Here is a 23,975-nt window from a genome sequence, read left to right on the forward strand (position 1 = left end):
ATCGCGCGTCGACAAACGCGGCCCTTAATATCGCACCGGGCGATTCCCAAAGTCAGATTATCGGAAATCTATTACGATTTTGGGGGAAATTTATTGGGGTCGCGGATGCACCTCGAAATTTCGCCTTTCGCAAAGAGCCTCTTATTGGAATCCATAATCTATCGCGAAAGTTTGCGTGATTGATGGCGCGAGCGTCATAATGCCATTGATCGGTGACTTAGACGACCGGATTAATTTCTCTCGAAGGAGTAGAATATTTTCGCTCTCCCACTTTCGTCTACCCTATTTACGCGAACGATCTAATATTCCCCGGCATTAAATTTAAAGAAGAAAGGTATTGTTACGACTATTTTTGTCCAATTACTCTAATTTCTACGAAATTACACACAGCCTCTCTTCCGCTGAAATACTGATGAGAGGAATTATTTATCTTTACGTCCGGCTGATATCTTGCGAATTAAAGTCGGGTTATTCAACGACAATTGTGCAACTATCGAGAGTTTAATCGTGGAATTAATCGCAACATTGGAACCCAATAATAAATGCATTCATGAGATTCGCAGACGCAGTCTTTTAAAACTGCGCGTCTATTTCTTCGTAGACGGTTCTTCAAAATCATATGTAGAACAAGGATTTTTTATGCGTACGACTAATTAATATACATCGCCGATTTCTTGCGTTTTCACCTTCCGTCACGCTTGATAAGCGTGATATTTTTTCCTCGATAGACACGTAGTACGTCACTATTTCCTGCTTCGATCGCTTTAAGATTTGATATGTGCAATAAATTAAGTAAAAGAATGAGAAGAAAAGAGGATTTTTCGATATTCGAGACAAATATCGAAAATGGAAAACCGAGAGCCAATTCCGGAGTTTTGTTAAAACTTCAGAATGAAGAGTTAAACTTTCAAAGTCTTGAAAACCACAAAATCGATGGTGAAATCTTATCCGAATCATATATTTTCAGCGCAACATGATCAATAAATTATTGGAGAGAAATTTAATTTTAAATTGAATCTCTAAAGTTATCAGTTTATTATATTCGTTTTAGAATATTTTTTTATCTTATTAGTAAAAATTCGATGAATTCAATACCGCGATTATTAAAATAGCAAATTACAATTTTCATTATATTATTTACGATTAAAAAAAAAAGATGCACTTGAATAACGCGTGGTTCGGAGTCGTATTTAATTGACAATCGTACGGGGTGTTCAGTAGGTTACGCGATTTGTAAGATGCATGCATGCCATAAATGTGCAAGGGTATATATACATACAACCTAACAGGTTTCCACTTACTTGTCGTGCATACGTTGATACGTGCACGCATCTGTCGTACACATCGAGGCATATACGGGCTCGCAGAGATGCAATAATGTACATGTATGCATGTACGAACGAGCGTAGGCTTGGCGAAGTTGCTGAGCGACCGATCTCTACGCTATTTCCTCACTCAAATTCAAAATTGTGCCAAGACATGCGTGCACTGGACAAAACAAGTTGATTTTATACACGTTGCGATTGCAATTTTTGTTCCTAAAAATCTGTATAATATTTAAAATCTTTGCATGATTCAAAATTCATAGGAATCAATGCAAAAAAAGTGGAGTTTACATCCTATTATTTTAAATAAATAACAAACGATTAAATATTGATATTTTTTTGTAATGCGTTATTCGAAGTCTGCATTTTAGATATTTTAAAAGGATATTTTCACAGTAACTTGATGATAATAATAGTCAGTTAAATAGTCAATTGATTCGCAAATATGCGCGATATGCAAAATTTATTCCAATCATGAAGATTTCGACCTTGAAAAGTGAGAACTGAATCGGAATTTAAGTGAATAACAGTTTACACAAATATGTGGCAATCGACTTCGTTCGTGATTCGTGACATTCTACGACAAAATTCTGCAGATATCTGCTATTTATACTTTCATCGATAATCAATATAAATGAAATATCATTTGAAAATTGGCGATATTGATGATAATTAATTAACGAAAAATCATTATAAAAAACTATATAAAATGCATATTATACGCGTACGATAATGTCTAAAAAATAACATTCACATGATATTTTATAAATACAATTAAATTTGTATGATACTATAATTTATAGAAATTATCGGAGAAGGAATTGCATACTCTCTAAAAGTGAATCAGTGAATATATCACTAATTTAAACAGTAAAATAAGATTTCACTGAGAATCAGTGAGTGTTTTACTGATTTTCAGTGGAAACGCTTATTTTTTTGTTATTTGATCTTATATCTCAATGATTATAGTCAGTTAAAGTAAAATTCATTGTAAAACCAGTAATCTCTCTCGCAAGTTCGTTCGTTTACCGCTACGATCGCTATCTCTCTCGTATTAGTTTTAGTCATAAGAATTATACAAAGTTTGCAAAGAGTGACAGATAAAATTAAAAATATTACTTCGATTTAATTTCTGATACAATCTCAATAGAGAGGCTTTAGATATTAAATCGATCTTATAAGTCGGACAAATAAATGTCTGGCGACTTAATGAAAATTATTCGTTCGTTATCTATTTAAAATAACAAGTTCAATATACATGCAATATACTCTCTAAAAGTGAATCAGTGTATTATCACTGTAATCAGTGCTGTACTTATAACTGCTTGTAATCAGTGAGTATTTACTGTTTTTCAGTGATAATACACTGATTCACGCTAGTAGTAAATACTCACTGATTACAAGCAGTTATAAGTACAGCACTGATTACAGTGATAATACACTGATTCACTTTTAGAGAGTAAATAAAATAAAATTTTTAATATAATAAATATTTAGTAAATATAAATAAAATTTTTAATTTTATATGAAATAGATAGAGAGATGAATTGTAGTTTAATATTACTGACAATAACGAAAGAAATATTACTGATATTGAAAAATATTACTGAGATATTACTGATTGAAACAGTCAAAATTATTAACTGATTCTTTCAATAAAATATCACTGATTTACAGTGCTGTACTTATAACTGCTGTAATCAGTGACTATTTACTGTTTTTCAGTGATAATACACTGATTCACTTTCAGAGAGTATCTTGTTTATATATCTCTATAAAAACTGGTTCTAACAATAGAAAATAAGATGATAAATATACGACAATTCTGTAAATTAAGATGATAAACATACGACAATTCTGTTCTTTAAATTCTCTCGGGTTTTTTTTACTCATACGTTTTGTCATTTCTTCACTTCATCCCGATCAATTTCTGCGCATAAATTCTGCAACGCGGATCAATGCACTTCGCAAACTCGAACACACATACAGATACAGATACACATACGTCGCACTGTTGGATTGCACTGCATCAAATAATAATAAATTCAGAATCACTGATGTTTCCCATCGCTTCCAGCTTCTAGTTCGGGGCAATTAGCCGCACGACTGCTATCGACCTTCGACCCAGTCGAGAAACACGAACCACTGATTCTGGAAATTTGCGACAGGGGACTAATATATTTTTGCACTTATTGCGGAAGTAATATACCATTAAAATGATAAATTATATCGTTAAAACGATAAATTATATCGAGGCAAACTGTTTACTCTCAAACGGGAATCGCGCTCGTTTGACATAAACAAAGATGAAATAAACATATGTGCGATCGTTTTCGACGCAATTTAAATTATTTTATTCTATATGAATTTTTTGATAACGAGATTAATTTTCATTTCAGTTTATTTCTTTCAATTTAAAAGTTTTAACATTTAAATCGTAACAATTTATATCCGAAAAATGAATTATTTAATAAAATAACAATAATATAAATAATATTTATAATAATTTTAAAATATTATAAAGTATTATGTATGACTTACATTCGACAAACTTTTGTTATGAACTTTTGCAGGAATTTCTAGATTTTCTACGCTAAATAGAAACGTGAAACAAAAAGCAAAAGTCTATTCGCGCGACACAATATATACATAAATACGTGAGAAATCACTTGGAAATGCAGATAGCGCATTCGCGTTACGCACGTGGCTGAATAACTTCGAAATCTTCGTAATTCGCGAACGAATATATCTCTCACGATCCGTAGTTGTTACAAAAACAAAGGGCATCAAAATGCAGCACCGAAAACTCGATGGGACTTGTTGCGACGATGAAAAATTCATCGGAAACATTCATACGTTGCATGTCATAGCGTGGGCGGATAAAAGCCCGACCGGCAATTTCGCGTAAATAAAAAATAGCTCAAACGCGAACGAAAAAAACTAAAAAAAAAAAAAGAGAGAGAACAATACTTTCTAGCCCCGCACGCCCCGTTTTATATGAATAACAGATTGATCGTACGCGAGCCACGAATCCGTTTTGCCATTTTGTGTCATTGGACTATCCACATATATCTCTCTTCTTGCCACGTGTGTCTATCTCCATCGATATAAATCGATATAAATCGATATAAATCGATAAACCGGGCACCGCTATTCGCTTTCTACGCTCTTGGACCTACTGTCTACCGAGTCCAATCTCTCTCTCTCTTTTTCTCTCTTTCTCTCTCCATTCTTTCGAGATGAGGTTACGCTTCTTTCTGCAGGTCCAGGTGAATAACCACCTCGTACCTTCGGCAAGGCCGGTTATCGTCATTAACCGGAATCTTTTCAAGCGGAATCCCCGGCCGCGTGGGACGATCAAAATTCAGTTCGGAGAGCCAGCTTTTTTTTTAATTATTTAAGCTTTTTTTAGATAGCGTTTTTCCCCCAGTCTTTAACCTTAAGATTTTAGTAAAAAATAAATTATATAATCTATTGTGCACAGAAAAAAAGGACATTCTTGTTTTGAAAATATATTTAGTTTTAACATGGAAATCTTGAAATGAGATTATATTGTGTTAATTAAAGAAAAATATAATTGCTTGAATAATTGCTTACTTGAATGAAGCCATTTTATATAGTTCAATCAAGAAAAATATATTCTTATGATTTAAGATTTAATTTTCTTGAATGGAAAAGAAACAATGTTAGATAGAAAATAACATTTTTAAATCAAAGATTATAATTTTCTTAAAATAGAATTAAATAATTATATATTCTTGAGGTGACAATTACAATATTAAAATAAGACTATAATATTGTTAAAATTTAAAATTATTAAATTCTTCTAAGAAGATTATAAATTGTTGCGTATATACGAAACAATGAACGAGTTAGTTTAAGTATATAAGTTTTGATTTGACACTTATTTTTTTTCTGTGTATGAATTGTTATAAATGATTATTATTTCATATTGGTTATTATTTTAATATTAGTAATTGGCGCATGATTGGCTTTTATAATGTTGATCATTGTGTTTAATAGCATTACTGGAGATAAAGTTTTGCTCTAATATATATTTTCTATTAATGAATTATAATATTGGTGAACGTTATAATTCTACAAGGGCTAAAATAAGTAATTTTAAAAAATACAACTATTTTAAGTATACAGATGTTCAGATAAAAAATATTACAAGTATGTCAAATATGTTCTTTAACTTATTTATTACGTCATTTCTAAGCCGATAACTCGTGCATGATATGATAAAATAAAATGCGTAAAACATACTTATTTACATTGAAAGCACTCTCGATGGAATTATCAACAGGCTCATTAACAGGACTATTACGAATTCATAACGGTATCCAATCGATGATTCGATTTCTACTCAGATTCATGGAAAACGAGTTGTATACACATCAGGAATACACCGCGATGCTCACGTCGAAGGTGAAGCGAGAAGACGACCCGTGCGTTTTCCATCTCGGAGGTAAAATCGGCCGGGTGAATCGGGGAGGGTCTGGGCTACATAAGTGGTCCAATCTACGGTCGTGAAACGGTTTCGTGAGGACCGTGTTACGAAGGGACGACAGAGGAGGCTGCCGAACAGGCAGGTTGGCGACGGGCAGGTGTACTTTTCTCGCGCGGGACACGGCAGACAAAGGATCTCGGAATCCTCCTGGCAGCTAATATTCCGAGCAGAAGGGGCCGACCGCAGCAAACCCGATGGATTCCGCCGTCGGACGAATTTCTCGAGCGAATGGTCCGGTTGTACGCTCCGCGCGACCGCCGGACACGATACGCTATGGAATTTCACGCTATTGTCTGTCCGGGGTGGTTGCACCAACTCCCGAGAGCTGAGCGAGATTGGGATATTTAAAACTGCCCTCCGGTCGAACGGGTCTCGATATATCGCTCTCGGGAATCACCTTTTTAATCCTCCTTTCCAAGACATGCACAACAAAAGCGTGCACTGAATTTTTCTTTCTCTCATAAAACTTTCTGCTATTATAAATGTGACTCTTGGAAATAATGGAAATAAGTTGGTCGACTTTGTCGAAATATATCTAAGTAAACAAAATTTTTTTTACTATAAAAACTATATTTCTAAAATCGATTTTAAGGAATTTAAATCAAGATTTAAATTTATTAAATTCCATGAAATATACAAATTATTATTTTTCACTGCAATAAATAAATTTAATTTCTATAGGTATATTGTATATTTAAAACATAAAACAAAATTTTCTAAATGTTTTCTCTTGCTAGAGTCCTAATCTACGGAATATTTTGTAGACTTATATTGTTCGAATAATCAATAATTTGACAAGAATCACAAACTGCCTGCTGGAAATATCACCATCATCCAAGGAATTTCGTCAAAAATCATATATTTAATGCGGCGTCCTTCGCTAAAAAAAATAAACATTATCGATATAATAATGTACAGCATCGTTACGTGGCCTGCGCGATCGTTGGCTCGATCGATCGATGCCGGAGGATTTGGCGCGGATAGCGGTGCTACCAAGCCACGTGCAAGCGGATCGCAGCTCGCCTTTCACGGGCGACTTACTCTTAGCCTGGACCTGCAATCAGGGCAAGATTGTAGACATCTGCCGGCCATCTGCCGGCAAGAGCCTTCCGGAGGGCCGTCTCCCCCTCGGTTCCGCGTCCCTTCGTCTTCTTGCCCCGCAAAACGCGCTCTCGTTGCAAGCAAGGTGCACGAACGCACCGAAATCGCACGCATGAGGCCGCGCGCAAATTTGTGCCGCTCTTTCTTGTTGCTCCCCTTTTGCGAGCGTCGAGATTGCACGCGAGGTGCAAGGTGCGATTCAGATTTATAATGACGTAAGCGCGCGTCCCGTAAATACATGTTGTTGATACCGTTGATGCGCTCGATGTGTCCGCGGTGAGCCCCAAATACCTACGACAGGCTTCTCGAATTGTGACGTCAAACGCAAGAAAATTCTCCAATCAATATTCGTGATGACGATTTGTCACTTAAAATTATTCTGCCTCAATAAAATAAGTTGATTAAGCGAGATCTCAGTTTTTAATTGACAAAGCAAAGGAGCAGAAAAGGTATTTTAAAGAAAAATTACTTTACAAATATAATTGCATATTACAATTTTGATATGCTTCAGATTTTTTAAACTAATCTGTTTTTTTCTTAATAAATTTTTGAAGATCTTTAATTAATCTTTAATTAACAATAACAAAGTAAAAGAGCGGAAAAGGTGTTTTAGAAAAATTAGTCTAGAATCTTATATATATTACAATTTTGATCTTTATGCTTCAGATTTTTTAAACTAATCTGTTTTTTTCTTAAGCTTATTAAATTTTCAAAGATCTTTAATTAATCTTTAATTGACAATAATAAAGTAAAAGAGCAAAAAAAAATGTTTTAAAAAAATTAGTTTAGAAACTTGTATATTACAATTTTGATCCTTATGCTTCAGATTTTTTAAACTAATCTGTTTATTTCTTAATCTTATTAAATTTTCCAAGATCTTTAATTAATTGACAATAACAAAGTAAAAGAGCAGAAAAGATGTTTTAAAAAAATTAGTTTAGAAACTTGTATATTACAATTTTGATCTTTATGCTTCAGATTTTTTAAACTAATCTGTTTATTTCTTAATTTTATTAAATTTTCCAAGATCTTTAATTAATTGACAATAACAAAGTAAAAGAGCAGAAAAGATGATTTAGAAAAATTAGTCTAGAATCTTGTATATTACAATTTTTATATGCTTCAGATTTTTTAAACTAATCTGTTTTTTTCTTAAGCTTATTGAATTTTCAAAGATCTTTAATTAATCTTTAATTGACAATAATAAAGTAAAAGAGCAAAAAAAATGTTTTAAAAAAATTAGTTTAGAAACTTGTATATTACAATTTTGATCCTTATGCTTCAGATTTTTTAAACTAATCTGTTTATTTCTTAATCTTATTAAATTTTCCAAGATCTTTAATTAATTGACAATAACAAAGTAAAAGAGCAGAAAAGGTGTTTTAAAAAGATTAGTTTAGAAACTTGTATATTACAATTTTGATCTTTATGCTTCAGATTTTTTAAACTAATCTGTTTATTTCTTAATCTTATTAAATTTTCCAAGATCTTTAATTAATTGACAATAACAAAGTAAAAGAGCAGAAAATATGTTTTAGAAAAATTAATCTAGAAACTTGTGTATTATAGTCTGGATCCTTATGTTTCAGAAAATTAATCTGTTTTTTTTTCAATCTTAATAAATTTTCAATTATTATAATTCATCATAAAAAAGTTTCATGTATCATGACTTGTTTGAAATGTAATCGTTGACTAATGATCATGCATATTGAATATCCCTACAATAAAGAAATTCATAACTCAAAATTGAATAATTATTTCTTAATTTATCTTTCTTCTGTAGCTTTAATTTATGCGATTTTGGAAAGTCATATATATTATTATGCTTTCCAATCCAACGTACGACTTTTGCAATCAACTCATCGATGTATCGTATCATCAATTATAAGCGCATGACGATCTCGAATTCGCCTCGCTGCCGCCAGGTGTAAAATCACAATGCCGCCGAGCACCAGGTGTATGTAACCTGGAGAGTGGAGATGCAGAATCGGGCTCTCCGCATATATCGGACGACCGGTGAGATTAATTTAACGAGCGCGGCTTGCGCACGACTATAAACTGCGCGGGGGTTAATTCCTAATTAGCATAGTCCCTACGCACCTCAAAGGCATATGCAATGCGTAACGCTCGGGGAAACAAGCGGCAATTTCTCGTTTGGAACTGTAGCGTCTCCCGCGAGGGCACATATCGATTAATCAAACGACGAATTGAATACTCAATTTTATCGCGGGAACTTTGATTAATCGCGGCGAAATAAGAATCTGATTTCGTCGAGCCTGGCTCCGCCGAGACTTGCGTTGTCGCGCGTTGCAGGTCATTAAGAGCGGATAATAAATCATCCGAGTAATCGCGAATATGCAAGACGGTCGCGCGTCCCTTATCTCGCTCTCGCATAAATGTTTCTCGTGAGAATAACGAGTAACGAGGGTAAAACAATGACGCTTAATGAGCATTTGGGATCGACTGTTATCCACTGTTGCAAGTATCCCCGGTTTCACTCTTTATCGCCTCTTCGGCGATTATTTCTGCCGCCCTTAACCGGTGTAACCCCCGTCACGCTTTCCCGAATCCATAACCCGAAGGTCGTGTAATGTATTCGTCGTATGCGTGGCTGGCGACATCGTGGCGACCGCCACAAATAAAGCGCAGACGGACGGATGGACGGACAGACGAATGGACAGACGGGGACGACGTTGTATTTTTAGACCTCTAACTACGATGGAGCACGTTGTACGAGCTCGCTAAAGCGGGTGCGCGAGAGTAATAACGTTGGGAGAGATTACTATATAAAAGCGGACATAAAAAGTCGCGTATTTTTTATTCCAGTTTAATTAAAAAAAATTTTAATTAAAAAAAATTTTTTAAGAGAAAATTTTACAAGAAAGTCTACTTTTACGCGTGGAATTAAATAATATTAAAAATTATGGCTTCCGAACAAGATTAGCTTCGCAGGGATGCAAAATAATTTTACTACCTTCGATCTCAGATTTAATATTAATTTAATAATTATAATTAATAATTTCGATATTATGATATTTCGATATTAGGCTTGTCTGTTGTTTTTTTAATGCATTAATTTTTAGAATATCTATACCTCGTATCTTGTAATTAATCTTATTTTCCATTTTGTCAAAGAATGTGCTCTCTTCCTTGGGTGTGATTTGAAAGATTAAATTGATTCTAGATTCATAACAAGTTTCTAATTCATTTCGCGTAATTGCATAATCACAGAGGAATTTAATAAAATCCCGAGCACAATATTCGAGATATCCAATTTGCATTTGACTCGTCGTCACGTTGCATAACGCGGCGCATAATAACTCAATAGATCTTACGAAGTCGCTCGAGCGCTCGTACGAGGTGTAATACCCGGTAATTCACGAGGGCGATATGGGGCAACTCTTAGGGCGCTTCGTATACATACCTACAAGTGCAAATCGTCGTCATTGTCATCATCGTCGTCGACTATATGTGCCGCGTACAGCCTGGAAGAAAAATCTCACTTTAGCTTATAGTGTCAATTGAATGAACAGACGGGGTACGTGATTTATTTTTAGATCTGCATCATAGGGGACTCCGCTGCATTAAACGGTTACGTGTGTGCTCGTTCATGCATGAACGAGCTCATCTGCACCGCATCGACGAACGCAGAAAGCGACGTCACACGAGAGACGCGTCTGCGACGATTACGTCGAGACGAATTAAATATCTCTTCCTACACGATTTTTTCAATGCACCTATTTTAATTCGTCGTATCAAAAAATATTATATTTTAATTGTAAAAATTTAATCGTAAAAATTATTATATTTTAATATTTTAAAATATTATATTTTAATTGTAGAAATTTAATTGTAAAAATTATTATATTTTAATATCTTAAAATATTATATTTTCATTGTAGAAATTTAATTGTAAAAATTATTATATTTTAATATTTTTAAAAAATAATTTAAAAATATTATATTATTATTTTCGTGCTTTTTACGATAAAATAATATATATTTTCAATTATACATGCTATTTCCCAAAATATTAAAGATTCTATTTTCTCATCTGTTAAGCCTTTTAATATTGAATGATAGATAATAAGATATAAAATCCAGGTGTATCGAGCAAACATCGTTTACTTCGAAGCCGCGAATATCTAACGCAGGTCGATCGTATTACTGACCATTATCCGGTCGATACAACATCTCGTCTTACGAGATCTGTCGGATGCTATCCACTTGACGAGCTTAGTTCCGAAAGACGAGAGCGATAGATTGCATTTCCGCAAAGTCTGCGCCGGGTGTTAGAAACGCTTACGATTTGGCACAAACTCGCTTCGAGAAATTCCAAAGGGAATAGGATTGGTAAACTCAACTTTAGTAAGTAATAGAGGCTCAAACCCTTCACGGCCGCGACGAAGGATTTACCTAGATCCTCAATCAGCTCTCATCGTAACATCACCGTTCAAAAACTATACTAACGCGAATCTTCTCTCGAACTGCTTGCTTATATCTTTCGTAAGAATCGATGCCTTTATTGCCAATTTCAATCCTCCATTAAATTGAGAGTAATCTCTCCCTCCCTTTTGATTGTAAAAAATTATAATAAAAATGGAAATACTCCAGAAATATGTTTTATATGCGTATAAATTAATTCGAATAATTTTTTAATTTATTTATCTCTTCGTTTTTTCAAAAATGTAAAGAAAGGTACTAAATTATCTTGTACATATTAAATGTTACTATGATAATATTCATATTATAATTTTATAATATAATTAATTAATTTAATTAATTTTTTTTACTTTAGATCTTAGATTTCTTTATTTTTGATTTGTTTTTTTATTAAACCTTTTTTATTTTATTTTATTACTTATTATGTTCTTTTTTACTTTTTTATATCTATTTTTTATCTACTTTTTATTTTATTATATAATATAAATATTTTATTATATAATATAAATTTTTTATTTTATTTAAATTTTATTTATATTATTATAAATTTTATTTTATTATATAATATAAAAATCTCTTTTATTATATTACTTGTTATATCACGATATAAGATAACTGATTCTTCGCGTCTTATTCCGCGTTATTACCAAAACTCTTGGATAATTCCGCTTCAACCCCTTCGAATTAATGACCGCGAGTGAAATCGGAGCCCTCCGCCTACGTCACATCGCTCGTACGTATAACGACTTTAAACAAAGGGCGGAGACCTCGTAGACGGGACAAGAAGGGAGCGAAGAAGGAGAAAGGAAGGAAGGAAGGAAGGAAGGGCAGCATCGAGAAAGGACAAAACGACGTCCCAGCCCTTTCGCGGCGACCGGGCAGGATCGATGGAGCGCGATTGAGGGTCCTCGAAGACAGGATCCGTCCGTTCGATCCATATACACCTACCCGCGCGGACGTATAAAAACCCGCGCGGCCTGTCGACTTCCGGTCCCCGGGCGGCGACCGATGCAACCGGGGCTTTAAGCTCGCACAGAGAAGCCTCGGGAGTTTTTACGAGCACGGTTTATGGAAGCGAGCCAGCTGGGCTCGCGATAAACTCGCTATACCTACGAGCTTTATGCGTGTGTGTGTGTGTGTGTGTGTGTGTGTGTGTGTGTGTGTGTGGGTGTGGGTGTGGGTGTGGGTGTAACACACGCGTCCATAAAAACACATATATTCGCAGATTCATGCAATAGCGCACATATGCAACGACGAAAACACCATTCCCATATATCGCAAGTGCACGTGTGCGATTCCGCACGTATACGCGTGTAAAATTGCACCCCGCAATTGGAGCGATGCACATGTGATGCGATGAATTCACGTGTGCGACACGCGGCGCGGTGTTGCCCAATCCGTGTCCGTTTGGATGGTCGCGGCCCGTGCCAAAAACTTTCGTTTACGATTGCACGAAAATGTTGATTGGAGTATCGTTATGAGTGACACGTGTCGCTGAAACGTTTTCGTGCAGATTTATCGTGTAGCGGATGTACCGCTCTCACCGTTTACGTTTGTCAAATATACAGTCAGATGCATCATTTTGCAGATTTTTCGACAACTTTTTTTTTAGCGATCACAAAATGTGACATTCTGAAAAAAGTACCTTTGGAAGATATAAAATACACACAATATCTAATCTTTAATAATTTTATTCATACGCGATACGATATAAAATGTAATCAAAAGCATATGATTGATGATGATGTATGATGTATTATTGCTAATGTGTTACACAAATTTAAAAATAGGGAAGATATAATTATTATACATGATTGAGACAAAAATATTCCTAGGGCGTTCGATGCAAAAAAATCAACGATTTCCGTTTGAATCCCTCACCCTTGCTTTTATCTATCCTCTCGCCAAATGAATGACTTCAAGTCCCGTGTTCGCGTGAGAGATCCCATTCGAGTCGGCGGTGAATGGCTATATTCTATGGTATTGGTGGAGGCCGCGCGACGACCTTTCAACCGCACCCAGCTTGAGTCGCTGTCAGGACCCGTCGAGAAAATTGATACGAATGGTTCCAGCGAGCAGTCCCGATTCGCATGGACGACATACGTCGCATTAAATCGAGGCTCCTTGCTTTACCCGTTTATTAAAACGCCGTCACGCTTTACGCGACAACGACAGATTAATTGTGCGCGAGTAGCAACTGTTAAAAAAAGCTTCTCGAAATCGCCCGTGCTTATCGTACACACGATATATAATGACAAGCGCGTTTCCACGGGATGGATCTATATCAGGAGGATTAAACGAGGCGCGGACGACACACGTTTGACCGAAATGCAAATTCGGTCACGTCGAATTAAACCGACCATCGTACAGGCGCCAGTCGCGCTCGATGTGCGACGCGAGGGCGTCAATTACGAATGCACGAAACGCGTTTTCAAACACGATTGATGCTAAACGACACGCATACCGAGCTTTCAGAATTTAGCAAATAATCCGCGCGATCGTATTCGCTGCGTTCTTTGTGATAAAACCTGTCAATATGTTTTCAAATGTCCTACACTTTAATTTACCTTGATTATTGTATTTATTCTTCTTTTTTATTTTATTTAAGCATTTATGTAAACACAGAAGTAATAAATTATATAGGGATTTATAGACTTTGATAGGCAATTAATAAATTATATAGGGATTTATAGCCTTTGATAGGCAATTAATAAATTATATAGGGGTTTATAGCCTTTGATAGGCAATTAATAAATTATATAAGGATTTATAGCCTTTGATATGCAATTAATAAATTATATAGGGATTTATAGCATTTATTGATAGGCAATTAGAGATTTTTAACAACACATGTATTGAGAAAATAATAATATTAATAATTTTTTTAATCCCTCTCATGATTTTATTTTTCACCGAGTTATGCCATTAGATGTATAAATTTTAAATACTTGACAAATTTAGGACGCTATATAATATTTGAGGGAATATAAACAATGATACAAATAACGCAAGTAAATTCTGATAAAAGCTCACTTGGCACACGGCTGAGGCTTGAAGATTCCGTATATTCGATGCCTATAAATTTCGATAGACTTATTCCCTTATTTTTACGACGAATGCAATTGACAGCCGTCGTCGTTGTGGCATAGACATCCGCATTTCTTTCGCGACGTTAGCCGGGGGCGCGAAGAGGAACCGGAAAAGAAATATAACTCGACAACGGAGTCAGGAAGCCGGAGGATTCTCACGCACGAGAAGGATCGGAAGGTCACGCTGCATCTGCGACGAGGCGAACTTTGTTCTAGGGGCGGTTTCGAGAAGTCACTACTAAAGTCGTTCCATTTACAGACGTTGAAGAAATGGAATAGGATGTTCTCGCACGCAAAAGTAAGATAAAATTATAATTTCTATATTAACATATTCTTATTCTCGTTAAAAAATTTATTTAGATACAATTTCATTTAAAAAATACTTGAAAAATATTTATTAAATATTTAAAAAATATTTATTAAATATTTAAAAAATATTTATTAAATATTTATTTTAAAAATATTTAAAGTAGATATATAAAATAATGTAAAAATTAAATAAAATTGAAAACTGGTTCGAATATGATAATTAAAAATTAATTTTATTTACGTTAAAAATATTAAATTAAAAATAATGATAATTAAAATTAAAATCCTTGCGTTCCAGGCTGTGACTCTAATTTGCCAATTCTGATTTTTAATAATATATATATATATATATATATATATATATATATATATATATATATATATACATAAAATCTTAATATCCTTTCTTATTACAGTTTCGAATTTAAATTCGACAGCTATGAAGGCAAAGACAAAATATCAACCTCTTGTTTGTAAAACAAAGAGTACATAATGGGATTGTGTAAAGTTCTCTCGAAACTATCATATAAAATATCAACGGAGCAGAATATCTTCTAAAATGAGAGCATCGATTCGACAGCGTTTTCGAGAATAGATAGAACTCACAGTCAGTTAGTAGCTGCCAAATCGGGACAATTTACGTTCTAGCTCCGTCACATACGTTCTCAATTAAATAGTGTCATTTTGGAATCTCTGACAAGTAGTCGGAATAAAGTGATTTCTCGGAATAATGTCACGATTGTGTGTGTATATCTAAGTCTATCTACAAAACGAGGCAATTTAATTCTAATCCTGAGAGATATTTCCTAATTTAATTACCTTCTAAGTTAATTATTTAAATCTCTTCAATTATTCATTTCCCTGTTATTTTAAATATATATTAAAATTTATATAAATCTTTAATTAAAAATTAAAAATATCGCCTTTGATTTTTTCTCAGTTTTACATCATACAATATAATGAACATAGATACGAATAAAATTATACAAAATTATTTAAAAAATATATTTCCTTAATTTATTTGCAAAGTTTCAAATCCAAATATCAAACTTTTAAACTTTTCTTTATCACTTTCCGCGCAAAGTTGCTTATAAGCCAAACGTCGCCAGTGAAAATATGCAACTCAAACATGACAACTTGAATTGAGATTCGATTATCCGATAATGCGAGTACGATCGAAAATAGCCGCAGTTTATATCGGGTCACACGGTGAATATCACCAACTACGAGAGAAGTTAAGCGACGGGATAGATTGTAATATGCCAGCAGGAGAATTTCTCCCGCGATGTTCTCGATGGCATCGCCGCCAGTGTTTTCTCGGCATCGCACTTTGGCATATGCCACGTGTGTTCACGATATTATCATCGTCGACCGCGATAGATTAACTATCGAAATAGGCGTTTTATATCGGCGAGGTGTAAAGAGTCGTTCGATTAGATCCCCACTCAAATTTAAACGCAAAACTCGGGAAACTAGCTACTGATGTTCTGACATTATTACTGCTATTCCCGATTTTTTAATCGATTTTAAAATAAATCGATCAATTAACGAAAAATAATGAAGGGGGAGATTAATTGAATCCTTTGAAATTTATCGACAGGCCGAAATATTTCTTCGTCAAAATAAAAAAAAAATCAACAATTTAAAAAATAGTATTAATATAATAAAACTTTCTTCCTCTTTTAATTTGAAATAAATTTGCATGAAAACATTTAATTTCAAGGCTCAATTTGTATCCACGATAAATCGATTTGTTTAATTTTCTTTATCGTATTTAAAAAATCTATTGACTCTACGTATATAATTAAATATTCTCATATCATTTGTAGTTGATCAACGTTTACAGCTGATCTTTTATCTATAGATGCGAAAAAAGCGGCAAATCCTGCACGCTAATATTATCATAACCGGATTCAGTGTTAACAACACTACTCTTAACGTATCTCGAGCTCTAGATCATACAGCGATCAACTATCTCGAATGAATTGCGTTTGATGAATTCCGCGAATGCCGTAGAACGTTGCCAGCAGTCGACGTATCTTTGTCTCTTATACAGTGGCGTATTCAGTTTTTTTTTTATTATTTCTAGGCACACAAATGCGTCTTTCCTTCCAACCAGGTGTCAAAACTGTAACATGCAACAATATATCTTTAAATGTCAAAAAACACAGAGATTATCCAACACATACATCACTGAACTTCTCTTGAAGGATATAGGTATGAAAAATGTACCCAAAAAATATCTGTCACCTGTCGTGTGTAAAAAAAGAAGGATATTTGATCCGAGGAAAATTGATTATCATTGTTTTACCTTTTTTAATTTTAATTTAATGCGAGTTAAGTTTGATCTTTACATGGATTAATGTCGATACAAACTGCGAGGGCTTCGACAGAGATACCAGAATACGCCACTGCGTTTACAAAGTCGTGCATACTAGTCGCTCGCGTATATGTGTGTGAATATTACGTGTATGTGCGTGTGTACGGAAACACGAGCCTTGTGTAAGTGCATAGAACGCGCCAGACGACCGGCGCCACGAGGAATCCCCACGCACACCTGAATGCCGACCGAATAGCGACTGCTTGCGTAAGTCCGACGTACGACGTCGAGTCGAGTCATTCTAAGATTTCCACGCAGAGCTCGCTGGTTCTTATCAGGCAAACTGAATCGAAAAAATCTCGACAGGAAAAAACGTATACAGCAGCAATTCGTGCAACTTATATTTTTTTTCTTAATTTTAAATAGTGGCATATTTTTCAAATAAAGATAGATTTAAAAATTTCGAAAATGCAAAATTATATTTTGAATATTTAAAATATCATCGTATAAAAATATCTAATTTATTCTTCTTTTATTATATTATATTATATTATTATATTATATTATATTATATTATATATTTATTATATATAATATTATATTAATATTATATTAATATATTATATTAATATATTATATTAATATAATATTATATTAATATATTATATATTATTATATTATATTATATATTTTATTATAATTTGCGTAATTAAAATTACTGATAATACGTTTAAAGCTCCTTTACACGAATTTTTATTTTACAATTTTTCGTTGGAGGTGTGTAAAAGAATGCGAAGAGTAATCATCATGAATCATCTCTAAAACGTATCATATCGTAGTAGTAATTGCATGATAAGTTATGATGAAGCTTCCGGAAATGTACCTGCCATACTAGCTAACTATAGCGCGAGGACCTGTTACTATTATTATGCTCTAACGACCAGATAGCGACTATTTAATAAGCCCAAACACGTACGAATTACAGGACAATTCTTTCATTCGTTGATTGATACGTCACGATAATAGTGATAAAGAAAACCTCGCCCATTCGCACTACAATTTCTTCCTATTACGCATCCTGATTATGCACTTACCGCGCGATCCTTGAACCTCACAGGAATCATAATTCCAAGGTTTATTCTTACATCTCACGTAATCTCGTGCTTATCAAGTTTTTTTCATCGCGGATCATGATGGAGTAACTGCCACATGCATTTGCATATATTTATCTGGAGAGAGAAGAGAATTTAATTTTAACGCTGTCATTTTACTTACATATTTCCGGGCTTATCCAATTCCGTGTGTATTTTCAGAAAATAATTTTGAAAGGTATTTTAGAATAAATTTATTTAAAATGATTATACACATATCCAATAATTGCATCGAACAATAATTTATCAATGTCGTCACGAAATTAATCACGCATATGAATGGACTTTATAACTATTTATTTTAATATAATTTTAATATTACCATTTTTCGATATTCCTTTATTTCGATATTTTTGATGAAGAATTTATAATACAAATGTTAAATATGTTATTATATCTATGACAATCTCTAATATAATATAATTTTTAATATTTCTTATAATAATCTCAAAAAAAGTTTCTGTGTGAAAATAAAAAAAAGTCGATATCTTTTATAAATCTGCTGAAATAGTTCTCGTATTTTTCCTATTGCAAGAGCTTTCTGGCACGAATTTTTCAGTGTTTATTTTTGAAATATTTTGGAATTTAATAATTGAATTTGTTTTCTTCATCCTTCACGCTTTTATTTCTATCAAAATTTACTTCTTGTAGTTTATAATAAAAAATAAGAGAATTTTAAAGAAAAGATCTCAAGAAAGATATTTTAAATTTAGATCACCTATTTAACACTTTATTAATAAGGTGCAAATATACATACTTCGTGAATCGCCGAGCAGTCGAATCATCATCGTTGGAATGATTGTCAAACGTCGCGTCTATCGCGAGACTCTCGTGCGACAAAGCGTGAATTACGACAGGTCCGTTGCATACATTACGTTACTCCGGTATCCTCATCAGCCCGTCGTCGGGACGTAAATAAACGAGACGCGTAGCCGGGCTCGCGGCCTTCGGAAGAGAAAAGGCCGCGGCTGAACGGGACGGGACGAGTCTCTCTCTCTTTTTCTCTTTTTCTCTCTTTCTCTCTCTTTCTCTCACTGTATATAACCGCGGTTTTATCGTAAATTCTCTTACACAAGAGTTATCCCGCGCGCACGAAGGCGAGAGGCGTGCCTCGTGCTCGAAAACCAAACGCAGCCCACACTCGCCAATTATTTATTCGTCCTCTCTGCACGATCGATATTTCCGCATCCATCAAACAAGTTACTCAAATTTCGTCCAACATGTTTGTCGAAGATGTATTTAATCTTCTCCGATTAAATCTCTCCGCGACATTATTAAAGAATTATGTTTCGTTAAAGTCGAATGCAGCTGTTAAGTCAAGAAATTAAAATTTGAATTAAGAAAGTGCGTGCGAGAGAGAGAACTAAATAAATTTGTGAAATTTATAGACAAATAAGAATTTAAAAAATTATGAAAATTTAATAAAAATAAATTTAATAAATATAAATTTAATAATAAATTTATTATATAATAAATTTAATAATAATTTTATTATATAATAAATTTAATAATAAATTTAATTAAAATAAATAATATAATAAATTTAATAATAATAAATTTAATAAATTTAATAAATTTAATAAATATAATAAATTTAATAAAAAAAATTTCATAAATTTAATAAAACTAATTAAATAAAAATTTAATATTAGATAATAAGGATTAGGAAGTTTTTTTAGAAACATGTATCGCAAGAAAAGAAATTAGAGAAATAAAGTATTAAATTCTGAATTATCTGAAAATCTATCGAACCGTAGATAAAGCGCGCATCGGTGCATTGACAAGGACTACGGGGGATTGTCTGACCACGATACGTCTGCATTTCCTGAAATCCTGTTGGTAGTCAACGTACCGTGAATCACCGGCGTGTCTCGATAAAATCCAGGCACGTAGATCACTCGCGCGTACGTGGAAGGAATCGCGTTCGATCCCCGCAGCGCGGTCTGGGCGCGCCGAGGTCACCCCTCAGCCCAGTTTCTAATAAATCGATCCAAATCGATCGGGAATGCGCGATCCGATCCGAGTCGCATTATCCGCGAGACCGTCGGTATTTAATTGTATGGAAATCAGCCACTGTATGGAAACGTGGACGTATATCTTTATGCGTGGCAAGGTTAACGCGCACGTCGGTTCACCTTCTCCTATTGTTCTTTCTCGCGACCTAAGCTCTATTTGGATGCACGAATGCTCGAAAAAATCGAGATCGGAAGTCTCGGATTTTGCTAATAAATATATGAATGCGTGATACTTAAGACGATATATTTATTCGGAAGTAATTTCTTTTAATCTGATTAGTAGCACAATTAATTAATAGATTAGCGAAGGATAAATGCTTCATAATTTAACCTTTTTAAAAAAAATATTACATATCCATCATTCATAGATATTAAATATTTATTTTAAATATTGTTAATATTATAAATATTTATTTTAAATATTATTAATATTACAAATATTATATTAAATATTTATTACATGAACTTCTTCCAGGATAAAGGAAGATACACAAACTGATAATGAGACATGATTGGTCCTTCTTCAGCTTTTGTTCACGATTATCAAAGTTTCCAACTTTCTCAATCGACAAAAAATACGATCAGACGGACAATTATGGATAATAGAAACATGAGATTCTGTAAACGTCCCGACGACTTTACTCTCAAATGGATAAAGAACGAAGGGGTTGAGAGTTCTCAGGGTAAAGTTTAACGAAAACGGGTAAGAAGAGCGGAAAGAGCGAGTTTAAGTTACTCGGCTGTCCTGGGGATTGGGAAAGCCCTCTCGGTTCTCGGTTGCGCGAGGTTATTCTCCGGTGTCTCGGGATCTAGGAATAGAACTTTAGTCTGTGTTACTTACAGCACGTCACCGGTTCTTCGCTTCTCTTCTCCTCCCTCGTAGCCGACGAGGGACACGACTAAGGTATCGTTCACAACCGACCATCTGTCATCGTCATTCACGATTCTACAAAGTGGTAAATACGTCGCATCAACGCCGGCTACTGTGTTATTGTTCCCGATTAAACAGCTTTTGTATAGAGATTATTAAGAAACATCGAACATTTCTTCAATCAAAAAATATATAGTTGCCTTAAAATCAATAAATAAAATAAATCAATAAAATAAAATCTCGGATTCAACGAGATTCGGCTCGTAAAAATCGGCTCGAAAATAAAATTTTCAATAGCTATGTCTCTTCATCAGCTATATAATAATAAAGCGGAAAAAACAGAAGTAATGAGATTTGTATTTATATATAATAAAGTAAATGTCAAGTCTCTTCTCTCTCGACACATGTTAATGTCAAAAATGCATATTACATCTCCTTTTTTATGAACTTTTGTATAATTGATACATCACACAAATTGAATTTATGCAATGTTATTTATAGCATGAGCTTTTTAATTATTCTTCCTGCTCTTCTCGCTTTATTTGACTAATTGTCCCATTTTCTCTAATCACTGTCAAAAAAATGACAATTATGTAACATCATCCTCTATCTCTCGAGGATTAATGGGTGATATAATTTTTAAAAGAATCGCGCGAAAAGGAGGAAAATATCGGGCTCTTTTCTCCGTGAAAGCAAGCTACGACTAGAATTCGGTCGAACGTGAGCATCGCGAGGTGAACGTGAGATGACCCTGGTCCTCCCTGGTTATCGCAACCTCGTTTTCCCCCTCTATAAAACTGTCGATGGAGAAATCGGTCAATCAAAAAGAGCATTCTCATTATTCTCCATTTCTTCCAAAATCGAATTTTACCTCGCGATTTATGAAATTTATTAAATATTTTTTATTTACTTTATTTATTATTTATTTAATACTTCGCTAATCGACAAATGTCAACTTGTGGTAGGAGTTACTTTGTGACATAACGTGGTTCTCTACGCGCGAAATACAAGATGAAGAGAGAGTGTGACGCTTCTTTTCTCTAATTAAAGAGTAGACGCTTAGTCGAATTACATTTGGATCTTAGCGCGAGCGCATGCGCGAGATAGGGTTTAATTAAGCAAATCAAAGCGCATTTGTCGTTTCTGCGTAATCGCGGCATCAATCGCGTAATTGCGCCCCGTGACAGCGTGCATTGTACCAGACGATCTCTCCGTCGATCGATCTCTCGACCGGCGCCGCGGGCGTGCATGAATCACGCTTGCATCCAGATGACGGTATTCGTCTCTCCTCGATTACTGATTCTCTCCGACGAGAATAATAAACCTCGATGAGACCTTTCAAAAAGAGAGCCAGAGAAAGGATACCATAAATTTAACATTAAAATAAATTAATATTCAATATTTATTATTAAAATTGCCACGAGATTGTGTCTTTTTAATATTTATCTCATGGCGGATTAATACAAATTTATAAAAATTTTCCCCCAGAAATTAATTTACAGAAAGGATATAAAATTTTACAAAAAGTTGTGATATCCCTCTAAAAAAAACCTTACAAAGGTAAGAAAAAATACGCCAAGTACATAAAAAATATTCTACCTCGTATGCGACAAAATGTTTAATAAAAAAGTCCTTAAAAATAATTTACAGTATAATTTTCTCTCACAAACTCATTTTTCCAAAAAACGAAACCTCACCAAATAATTTTCGTAAAAAAATATTAAAAAATAAAATATCAAAACTAAATAGGAAATCAATAATTACTATTAGCCAAGTACTTAAGAACAATTTGTAAATTTTATATAATATTTGCCATGAAGTTGTCAATTTTACATTGTGGAAATATTATACATAAATTCTCCCTAAGAAATTAAAACGCATTTTATATTTATTCAGGAAATAAATTCCACGTAACCATGTATCTTTCAAATTTCCTTATCACTCTTGTCACGCCTCTATCGTGATATATATGCACGCGATTCAATTTCTCCGTGATTAAACAGCATCGTGATTCACACCGGAATCCAGATGACGCCGAATAAACCGCGTTCCCGAGGAGCGGGGCGGAGAGGAGGGGGCGGGTCGTGTAACGGAGAAGAGGAAGAAGAAGAGAGGCACACAGAGATGCGTGCGTATTTATACGACGCGCACACGTGCAGCACGAGAGGACGCTTACGCACGTATGGAACGCGACACGCGGGCACAACAGGGCGCCGCCGGTCGTCTCGCTCGGCGAGGTTCCTGGCGTCGCTCTGTCGGGTCTCCTGGGACCCTCCTTTCGCGCTCCTACGAAGCCCATCGAATCTACGATCTTCCCTCTTCTTTCCCCTCGACCCGTCTCTCGCTTTCTCTCTCTCTCTCTCTCTCTCTCTCTCTCTCTCTCTCTCTCTCTCTCTCTCTCTCTCTCTCTCTCTCTCTCTCTCTCTCGCTCCCTGTCGTCTCGGCGCGGGATACTTTCCAATTACATATTCGTCGCATCGCGCCTCAAATTCCTCGAATCACAGACTTTAGAAATAAGCCTATTATTCCGTCGTTGTAATCTTATTTATTGTTGTAGATTATTATTGCGAGTTAATTTTGCAAATTTATTCACCTTGATTATATTTGATTGCATCGTTGTTCGAGATTCTAATGTCACTTACATCACACAATTTAATTATTTTTATTTATATTTGTTTACTATTCATTTCACTTTAATTATTAGTATTTATTACTTTAATATTTAATATTTATTAATCATTAGAGTATTTAATTATTTATTTAATTATTTAGTAATAATTATTTAATTAATTACTTATTAATAATTATTTAATTAATTATTAGTATTTATTACTTTAA

At 34.2% G+C, this 23,975-nt stretch overlaps 1 protein-coding gene and 1 long non-coding RNA gene across 16 annotated transcripts in view; one reads left to right on the forward strand and one right to left on the reverse strand.

The window, feature by feature from the left end:
- Nucleotides 1-23,975, reverse strand: part of LOC145962640 (uncharacterized) — a 127,304-nt gene that overhangs the window by 27,753 nt on the left and 75,576 nt on the right. For 4 of the 10 annotated variants that reach the window (XR_014435904.1, XR_014435906.1, XR_014435910.1 and 1 more), the window contains one exon: nucleotides 10,364-10,424. The exons of 1 other annotated variant lie outside the window; for it this stretch is intronic. This is a non-coding gene — a long non-coding RNA (uncharacterized LOC145962640). Of the gene's footprint in view, nucleotides 1-1,310; nucleotides 1,489-2,918; nucleotides 3,477-10,363; nucleotides 10,425-18,194; nucleotides 18,330-19,008; nucleotides 19,220-21,107; nucleotides 21,213-23,975 lie in introns of those variants that run through there. 5 more of the 10 variants (XR_014435911.1, XR_014435909.1, XR_014435912.1 and 2 more) reach the window with 5 other exon arrangements.
- Nucleotides 1-23,975, forward strand: part of LOC145962638 (uncharacterized) — a 94,562-nt gene that overhangs the window by 26,003 nt on the left and 44,584 nt on the right. The window contains exons 3-4 of one of the 6 annotated variants that reach the window (XR_014435898.1): nucleotides 14,532-14,769; nucleotides 15,197-15,629. The exons of 3 other annotated variants lie outside the window; for them this stretch is intronic. The gene's annotated coding sequence lies outside the window, so the exon portion shown is untranslated. Of the gene's footprint in view, nucleotides 1-14,511; nucleotides 14,770-15,196; nucleotides 15,630-23,975 lie in introns of those variants that run through there. 2 more of the 6 variants (XR_014435895.1, XR_014435894.1) reach the window with 2 other exon arrangements.

Source organism: Camponotus vicinus, unplaced genomic scaffold (assembly GCF_025532165.1).
Source record: "Camponotus vicinus isolate PSW18456_S1 unplaced genomic scaffold, iyCamVici1.0 SCAF_12, whole genome shotgun sequence".
Lineage (NCBI taxonomy): Eukaryota > Metazoa > Arthropoda > Insecta > Hymenoptera > Formicidae > Camponotus > Camponotus vicinus.